We start from the raw sequence: 10862 nt of genomic DNA, 5'->3' as shown, positions 1-10862 counted from the left end.
AAGAATTGGACTAAAGGTTCCTGAACTTTGACTAACCCTGTATCTCAAAAGACCTTTTTCTTTTCAAATCACTTCAGAAATAGGAGTTTGCAAGGAAAGCTTTCCCACAAAATATAAATTAAGATTCCTCATTGCTGTTTGTAAGATATTCTTAATTTGTGTGATTTTAATTCAACCTGAAAGAAGAGAGAAATGGTAGATTTACTGTATAGAAATATATTATTTTTATAGATGATTGTGATTTAACATTTTCTGCCTTTTAATAGAATGTTCGCTTTTTACTATTCAGTAGATTTTGCATATGGTTACCAGGGGCACTTGCTGGGCTTTGTTGGTTTACAGACTAACAGGGAGAAACATCTGTTTCCTCCATGTAGAGTTGATTGGACTATAGAATGTACAATGGTCAGAGGAAGACAAAGGCAGTCTACAGATTAAATTTCTGTATGCATCTTCATTGCTAATTGTTACATTCAGTATAAATCTGCTCTTTTACCAGACTTACCACTAGTCAAGATCTTTTTTTTCCTTTTTTGCTTGCTTTTTCTCTTATTCCAGTGTGTCCTACTCCATCTTTGTCATTCCTTACAGTAACACCTGAATCTATCATCTGAAATTTGCCTGAGGTATGCTGCCAGAAATGGAGGGATGTTTCCTTTTAACCTCCCACTTGCTACCTACAGGTTAGTGGGAAGGATCCTCCAGCTGCTGCAGTCCTCACACCTACTTGGTTTATGTGTTCTCCACAGGTGTTGCCTCCATCCTTTTCCTTTCAGGCACTCTGTCCTTGTGAGATGAATGTGCTTGGGGCACATGTCAGATTCCTTCTGGTTTGTGTGAGACCTGAGGAAGGCTCGAAAGAAAGTCAGGTTTTATTCTGGCAAAGCAAAGAGTTAAAGTGTTATTTCAAACTTGGGAACACGTTTGCCTCAGGAAAACGTAACGTAGATGGGATCTTGTGGCTGTTCTTCTGTGTGGAGTCAGGTTGTTGTGCTCTGATCCTGGTCGCCCTCTCCAGTTCAGCAGCATTTGAAGCTGTGCAGGTTCTGCTGCCATATGAGATCTGCTGCTGTTGTAAAATTGGCTGTCAAAACTGGCCAAGCTGGGATGCCAGAACTATGTCAAAGAATCTTCTAGAAGCCCTTACTCCAAGACTTCTTGGAGCAGTTTTAGATGCAAACACTCTAGACTTGAGGCTAGGCTGTGCCTTGCCAAGCTGACCAGAGGGTTGTGCTGTGGGGACGGGGTGTGACAAGGAGGAGGGCCAACAGGCTACAGCCTTCTTCCTCTTGTTCTTACAATTCAGTGGGCTTACCCCAGAATTTTTGCCAGGTATAACAACAAAATAACTAAAATGTTTGTAACGCTGCTGGGAAACTGTGAGGTCTGCCTTGCTGCTCTGGCACTCACGGCTTACTCAGCACTTTTTTGAGCATGTCACTGGGTTCTGTTTCCAGAGATGCTCCTCTGGAGCTGCAGGAACAAGAGCACCTTTGGTGTGTTGGTTTGCTTTCCTGTATGGGATGCAAACTGATTCCTGTCTTCCCAAACACTACAGTTTGCCTTTTCTTGGCTGTGCAGTGACTTTGGCATAATTCCACAGGGCAAGAAGTGCCAGGCAAGCAGACTTTTTCACAGCCTGGAGCTGGAGCTGCAGTAAGTGTTGCACTGGCAAGACCACACATGACATGTTAATTATGCTGCTGACAGGCTTGGCATTTGGAGGGCCTCGATTTCCTGTGACAGCTTTTAAAGGTCTCAGCTGTCACTGTCCATGACTGACAGGGCTAAGGCAGCATATCCCTGTGGGCTCCTTTTGTTTGCTCCGTTCATTACTCATTAATGCTGGGGATGGAAGCTGTCTTCCTGTTGTATTTCTATTACTCTGGCTCCCTGGAGAAGGTCTGAACTCTGCACTCTCTATTACAGGTTTTATTTCATTTTACAGATTTTACTGGGTTTTTCTTGTTTTTTTTTTCCTCTCCTGTAAAGGCAATATGGTAATCCTTGAGAAGGTACCTCGATGCTCTGGTCCTTGGCCTAAATGTCTCTGGGGACTGGGACTTTGCACAAGCAGAGGACAAAGAGCCACCACTGACCTCAGCAGCATGCAGTGTACTGATGGAGTGGCACCTCTGGTCAGGTTCCACTGCTGCTCCTGGATCTTCTCCTTCCTTCAGGCCTCCGGGAGGACTGCTTTCCAAGCAGGAAAAAACAGCAGTCCTAAAAGGCGACTTCACAGATGAGCAGGTTGGTGCATCTTTACATGGGGCAATGCTTTAGAAGCTCACACCTGTCCCTAATGGCCTTTTTCATTCCCATGGTCTCCTCCAGTTCCCAATATCTTTTGGTTCTTGGGGAATAAGGGCCATTTAAAGCACTTTCTCACATTTGTGTTACCTTATGTAAGTGATATAAGGGCTTTTCCCCATCCTTGCATACATCCCTCTTCCTCTGGGAGTTTTCCAGAGAGACACAGGTTGCCCTCTTGTATTAGCCCAGCAGCAAGACAGTTGTGTTATATGCTCTTATGAGTAGAATGGGTAACATAAGAGAGCCAGTATGGTTAATTTTAGTGAGGGGGAAGCCAGAAAGGCGTGGATGAAACATAATCCCCTGCATTCAAAGCAGGCTGCTCTTCCACTGTAAATGACACTGTAAGCTGCAGATGACTGTGGGAAGGAAGTTCTGCACCAGGTTGTTGCTGCACTTTCACTGCCCACTTAGCTGTTCCTGTGCTGTTTGTCTTAACTTCACCAGTGTGATGCTACCTTGGTAGAGCTGGTCACCAGGAGACAGAGCCAAACCATCTTTCTGTTGTTACTGGTCCTTGCAAGCCAGAGGATGAGTTCCGTTGCCAAATGGGGGAAGAAAAGAAGACTGGGGAAAAAAATATATAATGATGTCATCTTCTAATAATAAGAAACCATTTCCTGGTACAAGAGAACTCGAGCTTCAGCTATAAATGATATAAAATATGGCTTCTATCTTTCTTCACTTAAAAATGGAAAATTTGTGTGCTGATTAGGGAGCAAAACAGAGAAGAGTTTTATGCATCTCAGCACTAGTGGGGCAAGTATGAGGGAAAGGCTGAGGGAAGAGCTGCATGTCCAGGTCCCCTCCCCTGAAAGCATTTCTCTAAGGAGCTGTTTGCATTGTGGTGTGCTCTGTGGGGATCTGATGTGTGTCGGTGACTAGCAGCACGTTCTTTCTGATGGATCACCCTTTGGGAAATGCTGAACAGTGCTTTGCATCGGTAGACATCTGTCAGTTTCTCTCCCCTTTCCCTCTGTTCTGCGGTTCCATCCAGGATGTTCAGCTGTAAATAAAAGCAGGGGGACTCTGCTGATGGCAGGCTGAGAAAATGAGAGTGGGACCTCCTTTAAATGCATTGTGAATAAAAGCTCATTATCCTAACTTGTCTAGCAAGGGCTATGGGGAGACCAAATCTGAGCTCTGTTTGCATGTGTGGCTTTATGTTGTATTTGTGCTATTTGGATAATGTTTTCCATATGTTTTACAGCATTACACTCTCTTTTTTTCCCTCTGGCTCCCCTGTGATAAATGGCAGCAATACTGGATGTCATTCAGCTGCATATCTCAAGTCGTTCTGCTGATATCTTAAAAGACTGCCTCAATTTTACAGATATTTTCCCTTAGGAAAAACATCTCTTCCTTGCAAGGAAGAAAGTCAGCCCAAGCAATGCGATTAGAACTTGAGCAAACCTTACAGAGCCCTGGAAAATATCAGGCTAGGCTGCACGACTCCTGACAAATTGGTTATGGAGAGGAAAAGTGCCATAAATCAAACAGGCCCGGTTCGTGGCACTGTGTGCGTCAGCCAAGGTGACGACCACTAGATGGTGCTGAGCATTAAACCGTCGCAGTCACTCGAGCAGTTTTGCTCTCTGCATCGTGAATGGGCTCTAGCTCCATTATCTCCTTGAGTTCCCGTTCTGCTCTGCTTCTTTCGAGGTTTCCATCTTGTAGGAAGTTCCTGTAAGGTGCCCTTGCCCCCAGCAGTGTACGAATGCTGCAGCAGCTTTGGACAGAGAAGCCAGGAGGTGCAGTGAGTACTGGTAGAGAGGTGGGAGAGCTGATGCTTCCTACTGTGCTTTGAAAAACAACAGTGAAAGTAGATAATGTTCATTTCACTCACTGGAAATAGTCACCTTCAGTCCTTCTGGTGCTCGTTGCTTCTTGGCACAGGTCACACTGCTTCCTCCCAGGCAGTGAGCTGAGCGGCTCCCCAGTTGCAAACCATCTGCACTGCTATACTTGGTGGTGACAAAGCTGAGAATCTGTCCTACAGATGGGCACCTTGCTCCCACCCTCGCTCTGTGCCCTTCAGTCACCCGCTGCCACACCAGCCACGCAGCTCTCCTCTGGGAGCTGCTCTAATTAATGGGAATTTTTTTTTGCTCTTAAGAAGTGTCTCTGTGTGTGTATCCTACACCAGAGGGAGGTTTAATGTTGCTGTTGTGCAGCTGCTGTTGCTGCTGCTGCAGATGTGACCTTGGCATGCACTCTTCCCCTTCACTCCTCGCCCTGTGTTTTAACACCAAGCTTTGCTCCTCCAGACAGATGCTGCCAAAAAAAAAAAAAAAAAAAAAAAAAGATCTCTGAGCCAAATGAGTTCTTTGAAAAATGTAGCTTAATGCCTTTCCAAAAATCCCACTCCCTTGAGAAGAAACTGGATCTTCAGCCATGATGAATTTTCTGATGCTAAATAAATGCTCATTTTTTTAAACCTCAGAACTTTATTTAGGGGGAGAATATGTGCTAAGTATCTTCAACAGCCTTATTCTCCTATACGTCTTGTTGGTATACAGATGTATGTGTATTTTTTTTAACTGGAAAATGAAACATAACTGTTGAGCAAGGAATTGTGCCAGAATAAAGACAGGAATTAGATGTCAGTAAAGCTAGGATGATATTTCCACTTCTGTCCCTCCAGCACTGTGCTTTTACCTTGAAGAAAGAGGAAGTGAGAAGCCTGGTGAACACAATGAAAGAGGATTTCCAAAGCAGTGTGGTGCTGTGTGCAAGGCACACAGGAATGATGCCCCAAACCACCAATGAGGGTGAGGATAGGGCTGTAGGAGTGCTGTGCTGGGTGGAAGACTGGATCTCGTTGGTTCAGAGTAATTTCTCTGACCATTGCAGTCAGTGGTGAGAGCTCAGTTCTCTCTAGACAGTTTGTGTTTCACACTTTGTTTTCAGGGATGGCAGAAAATTGAGTGCTATTGTTCATTTGAGAGGAGCTGGGGAGAGGTGTGCTTTTTAGCAAGTCTCCTATCACTGAGAAACGTGGCCAAATTCCTGGCAGATCTGAGACGAATGGTTTTGGCAAAGGGATGTGAATGCATCTTCAGAGTTACAGGAGCAACCCATGTTGATATTTAATGAAGAATCCTGCTATTCTGCTCCAGTGTGCTTCTCTGTCCTTCTTCCTATGCTTGCTGGTGAACTGTGGTGATAATGACACCCAAAGGCATTGGGAAATGGTGTCAGAGAGCTGTGATCTCAATTCCCAGTTACAGTGTGTAGTAGAGGGATAGGAGCTCCCTCTCCGTGTTTGTGCTGGCCTTGCTGCCCTGCAGAAATGGTGTAAAGAGGACACAGAAATAATCCAGGGTCCTTATCACCCCTGCTGAAACCGTGCTTAGGTCTTGTTTACATGCTGCTAATTATTATTTTGATTGGGGGTGGATTTTTTTATAGACTTTTTGTTTGCTTATCTAAATGGAACGTGATTTGATGGTGTTGGGGTGCGGGGGGTGGTACAGAGGTTGTTATGTGGTTATAGCTCATTCCCCTGACACTGCAGTGCTATAAACACCTCAGATCCAGCAGCTGTGTCCATCCTGGGGGAGTTGTACTGCTTTAATGCTGTCAGTATATTAAAGCAGTGTTGCTCGTGTATCAACAAGCTCCTCTTTCTGTCAGCAGTGAAAACATGCAGTGAGTAAATACGTTTATTTTCTGAAAACGGGGAATAAAAGGCATTAAATCTAAATCCCTGCCACAGATTCTTGGCTGGATGCAATTATGCACTGCCAGCAGCCTGGAGCCTTGCTGTAGCCAGCAGCCTCAGACACAGGAACCTGCAGAGGAACTGGGTGCTGGAGTGCCACCACAGCAGGGTGGGCCATCTGCCAAGGAACCAAGGAGCAGGAAGGCAGTTCTTGGGGCTGAACTCCTCCTCCTCCTCCTCTTTGCAGTCACCACCACTGTCCTCATGGTTCAGCCTTTTGCTCCTGCTCCCCATGTCTTTCCTGTCATGGAGACCCTAAGCACGTGCTATCAATGTAAGAAATGCTTTGTTGCTCCTTCATATAGCTCCCGTGGAGAATACTGGTCCTGCAGAGAGTCTCTGAGGCTCTTTTCTGAAAGCTCAGATCCTTAGAAAGCAGCTGGGAATTTCTGAGAAGCAGAACAGATCTCTTTTCCCACTCTCTAGAAATATCCATGTTTCATTTTTTTCTTCATATTTTTCCATGTCTCCTCTCTGACAAACATTATTATTGATACCCTCTAAGAAGGAGAAGCAGGTTTTCCCCTGCTAGCATCAGAAGGGCTTGCTTAGTCTCAGGTCATTCCCTGAAAATTATTAGCTGCAGTGTGTTCTGCCCCAGCTGGGAGAGATGAAACGTGGCTATCTCTTCTCACCCCTCTTCAGAGTAGAATTCAGTGAAATCAGATCTCTCTCTTGTGCAACAAACCAAAGCCAAAGCTTGGTCTCTCTAAACACTGGAAGAGGAAGGAATGTCCTCGGGGGTGACGCAGAGAGGAAGGACAGCTGGAAAACCTGCATATGGGAATTCAATTTTAAAGTTAATCTTCAAAGTCCTCTTTCAGGGATGGGGTGAAGGTAGCATCAGAGGGACCGGAGCTGGGGAAGTGGAACCAACATCACCACCACCGTGGTCTGAGCAGCTGCCTGTCTCCAGACAGAACAAGCCCCAGTGCAGGGCAACTGCATGGCAGGCTTTAGAGATGGATGTGGATGTGATGCTGGGAGAGCATAAAATAAAAGATAAACAAGATGAAATACACTGACCTGGGTCATCTTTGTGGAAATGCATCAGTCTCTGAGGGCTGGAAACGCATCAAAGTAAATCCATCGTTCCAGCTCAGCAGAACCCAAACACCCCTACAAGTCACTTGTCCTCAGCTACAGCTGCTTCCCAAAGACAACCTGGTGTCCCCTTCCCTTCTCTGACTGCACTCCTCAGCGTGCTCTTGGAGCTTTGCCTTCCTTCTGCTGTGTTTCCTTTGTGTTCCTGGTACCAGCCTTTTCACAGCATCATTAAGGTTGGAAAAGACCTGTGCAATTTCCTAGTCAGCCATCCCCACCTTGCCACTAACCACATCCCTCAGTGCCACATCTACACATTTCTTGAACACCTCCAGGAATGGTGACTCCCCCACCTCCCAGGGCAACCTGTGACAGTGTATTACCACTCTTTCTGGGAAGAAATTCTCCCTAATAACCAACCTGAACTTCCCCTGGCTCAACTTAACATTGTTACCTCTCGTCCGGTTACCTGGGAGAAGAGATTGACCCCTGACTCGCTACAATCTCCTTTCAGGCAGTTGTAGCTCCCTGCAGCCTCTGTCTCTGCACAGAGGTGCTGGTAGGGGTGAGCTCCTTCCATCCACGGAGGAACGGGATCGGGGCTGCCAGGCAAGGACATGATGCACGAGAGCTCGGTGTGTGGCTGAGGTGCTGTGATGGTGGAGTCTGAGCTTGAAGCAGTAAGAGCAAAGCTATGGAGCGTTAAAGGTTGGTGTCACACTGATGGATGGCAGTGTGCTTCCTGAGAGGCTGAGGCTGCACAAAGCTCTGCACAGAGCTGTGAAACCCAGGACCGGGGGCTACTGATATGGCTGCTTCTGTCTGTGTGGGCTTTGCTGCGACGAAATAACATATTAGTGTTCTTTAGTGTTCCATTAAGCTGTGCGATTATGACTGTCACGTACAACATCTTTCATCTTCTTTCTGTGGAGAAAAGTGCATTGCAGCAGGCACATTTGTAGAGGAATTGCACACACAAGCCATTATACATATTTGCTGGAGATGGCACATTCCTTTAATCTTGCTCTGACCTTCAAACAGAAACGGTCAGACTCGTGCTGGTTCTGAGCTCCTGTGGGAGAGGTCTCCTTGTCCTCAGCCAGCAGTAGAAGATGCAGTCAGTGACTGCTGGAAGTTCCAATTAGTCTGAAAAACGGGTCTGAGTGTGTGAAATGCATTTGCACGAGTGATGATGCATCTCTGCATCTGAAAAAGCTGCCTTGATGTTCAGAGCGTCTCTGCAGACACGCAGGCTCTCAGATGAAATAGTATCACTTCTGTATGTGGTGGCTTAAGCAGTTCCCCCATTTCTCAGCCTCTTTCTGGCTGCTGAGTTCCCGCAGTGGCAGCTCCGCGTTGCCAACCCTCACGTTCAGGTTCAGGAGGTAATTACGAGAAAAACAAGGGGTCATTTTTCTTAAATGCAGAGTTTCTTTCTGCTGCCAACAGATGCAGAAGGTTACAGAGTGCGGGTCCATTAACAGATCCCATAGGGAGTAGCAGGTAGAAATGCTACTACTACTTCCAGCAGCCCTTTGGGATGTTTTTTAATAGATACCCCTAATGTCAGGTGCGCTCTCTATGGCGCTGTCTCCTCAGACACCAGCACTTGGAGAGCTTCAGAGGAAATCTCTGCCCCCAGGTTTGCACCTCCAGATCTCACTTTGCTCTCTGTGGGACCTGATCTGAAACTCAAGGAGCCCCATCTGCCTGCCCCAGGACTCAGAAAGGGCCAGCAATGTGGAGATACCAAGTAGAGGTGATGATACTGAGTTGGTTTCTGTGGAAGCTCCAGAAAGAGATAGTGGTGTGTATACAGAAGATCAGGACAACTTAGATCACTATTTAATGCAATGGAAAGGAACACTGGCAGATTCAGGTTGTGGTTTTTAGTCTCTAGTCAGAAACAGTGTCAACTGACAATTGTGCATTGCCCTGTGAGCAGCCACAGTGCTAATGCCATCTACAAATACTTGTGCCTGTCAGCTCAGGGAGCTGGAAAGCACAAGCACCTAGGATTTCTCTGCTTTTTCCAGCCTAACATGATGGACAATTGCTCCTGATGTCCTTTGGATTCCACCATTTCTCTTGGCTTCTCTGGTTCACCCCTGGACATGGTCTGGACCCTGGCTGGACATGGAGGCAGTCTGGTGCACTGCGGTGCCTCTTGGGCTGCCAGGTTAATGGCTCCCATTCCTGGCCTCCCCTCAGCCTGGGCTTTCTCATGCTCAGTGCCAGGACTGAAATGTTTTGAAAAGTTTTCTGTTAATTGTGCAGGTTATTTTGAGTGATGAAGCTTCAAAAATAAGTATGTTGCTGTGGCTCTAAGGAAAACTAAGCATATTTCAGTGCACTCGACTTGAACCCAGTTTACTCCCTCTCTTAAGGGATGCGTGAGAAACTGGGTAGGACATTCTTCATGGGTTACTTCCTAGACTGCAGTGTTTTTGTCTGGAATTCCTCTGTAGCGAGAGACAGGAACTTCATCACTTTGCCAGATGAGCACTGCAAGCTGCTAAAAGGGCTGTTATGAGCACAAACCTGATAGTTATATTGTGCCTTAAAAGCTTAGAATTTCTATGAGGATTAAATTGCTGTTCAGGTCACAGTCAGAGCTGTGATGTGCTGCCAATAAAGGAGAGCAAATAGTCATCAGACTGCAATAAAAGGATTTCATTGCTAATTGATTCTGAGCACAATAAAAGAGTTACATGCTTTACCATAAAGGTGGGAAATAAATCCCTGTCCTAGAAAAAAAATCAGATACAGCAAGTAAGAGAAGCACGTGGCCAGGGATGAGAAAAAATGATGAGAACAGTAGAAGGGAGAATGAAAACTTAGGTCGCTTGTAAAGCTGGTCAGGCCAATTGTTAGTGGGTCTCCTAATTTAATCACCTGGATTAATATATAACTATTTCTACTTAAATATTTATTCTTTCTACATGGTAGAAATCTCACTACGTTCATACGACTCCGTGGCATTTTCTGTGCCTCATTCTGCCCTGACTCTGCTAAAGCAGCCTTGAGGAATGGCGGTGAAGGTAACACCACTGTGTTCTCCGAGGCTGTGCCCAGCCCTACAGCTGTGCAGCTCCTGCAGTGATTACCTGGCTCAGAGAGGGTTAACAGCACCTCCTCCCCAGGCTGTGTCCTGAGTCCCAGGTCACCCTCTCTGAAGACTTGCCGTGCTCCTTCAGACTGCCAGAGGAGATGCTCTGGCCAAGGTTAGCCTTCAGCAGATGTTTCTCTTGATAAGCACAAGTGTGTTGTAGAACAGTTAATTACATCTTATTGAGAATTCTTCTGCTCTCATTTTCATGAACAAAAAGGTTCATGAAGATAACTAAGGTCATGGTGTCCTTAAATAGCACTTAAAAAAAATGTTTACCAGTACAGTTTAATACAAAGCAGTTCAAGTTCCCAGCTGTGTGCTCTTTGCCTTCACTGTGCCCTGGGTCACTGCCCTCTGCCACTATGCTGCTTGGATATCGGCCAGTAACCAAAGGCCAGGAGGTATTTCTGTCCTTCATTGGCATGTGTGCCATCCTAGGCAGCACATCTTCTATTAAAGGCAGGAATCATCCATCCCCTGTGCCATTTCTGACCAGGCAGCAGAATAAATTAAGGATGGAGCCACTCCTGGGGGCACAGATTGTCTGAGCTGTTCATAGTGCCTGTGGAGATGAGTGGCTGCAGGCCACGGTTAAGATGAGCTGTCAGATCTTTCGTACACCTTACGTGTTTGTGGTGGTGGCTGAGGCCAAGGATGTGCAGGGTGACA

The sequence above is a fragment of the Phasianus colchicus genome, chromosome 5 (genome assembly GCF_987193195.1).
Source record: "Phasianus colchicus chromosome 5, bPhaCol1.hap1.1, whole genome shotgun sequence".
Lineage (NCBI taxonomy): Eukaryota > Metazoa > Chordata > Aves > Galliformes > Phasianidae > Phasianus > Phasianus colchicus.
The sequence above is the reverse complement of the archived record's forward strand: the minus strand, read 5'-3'. Positions refer to the sequence as shown.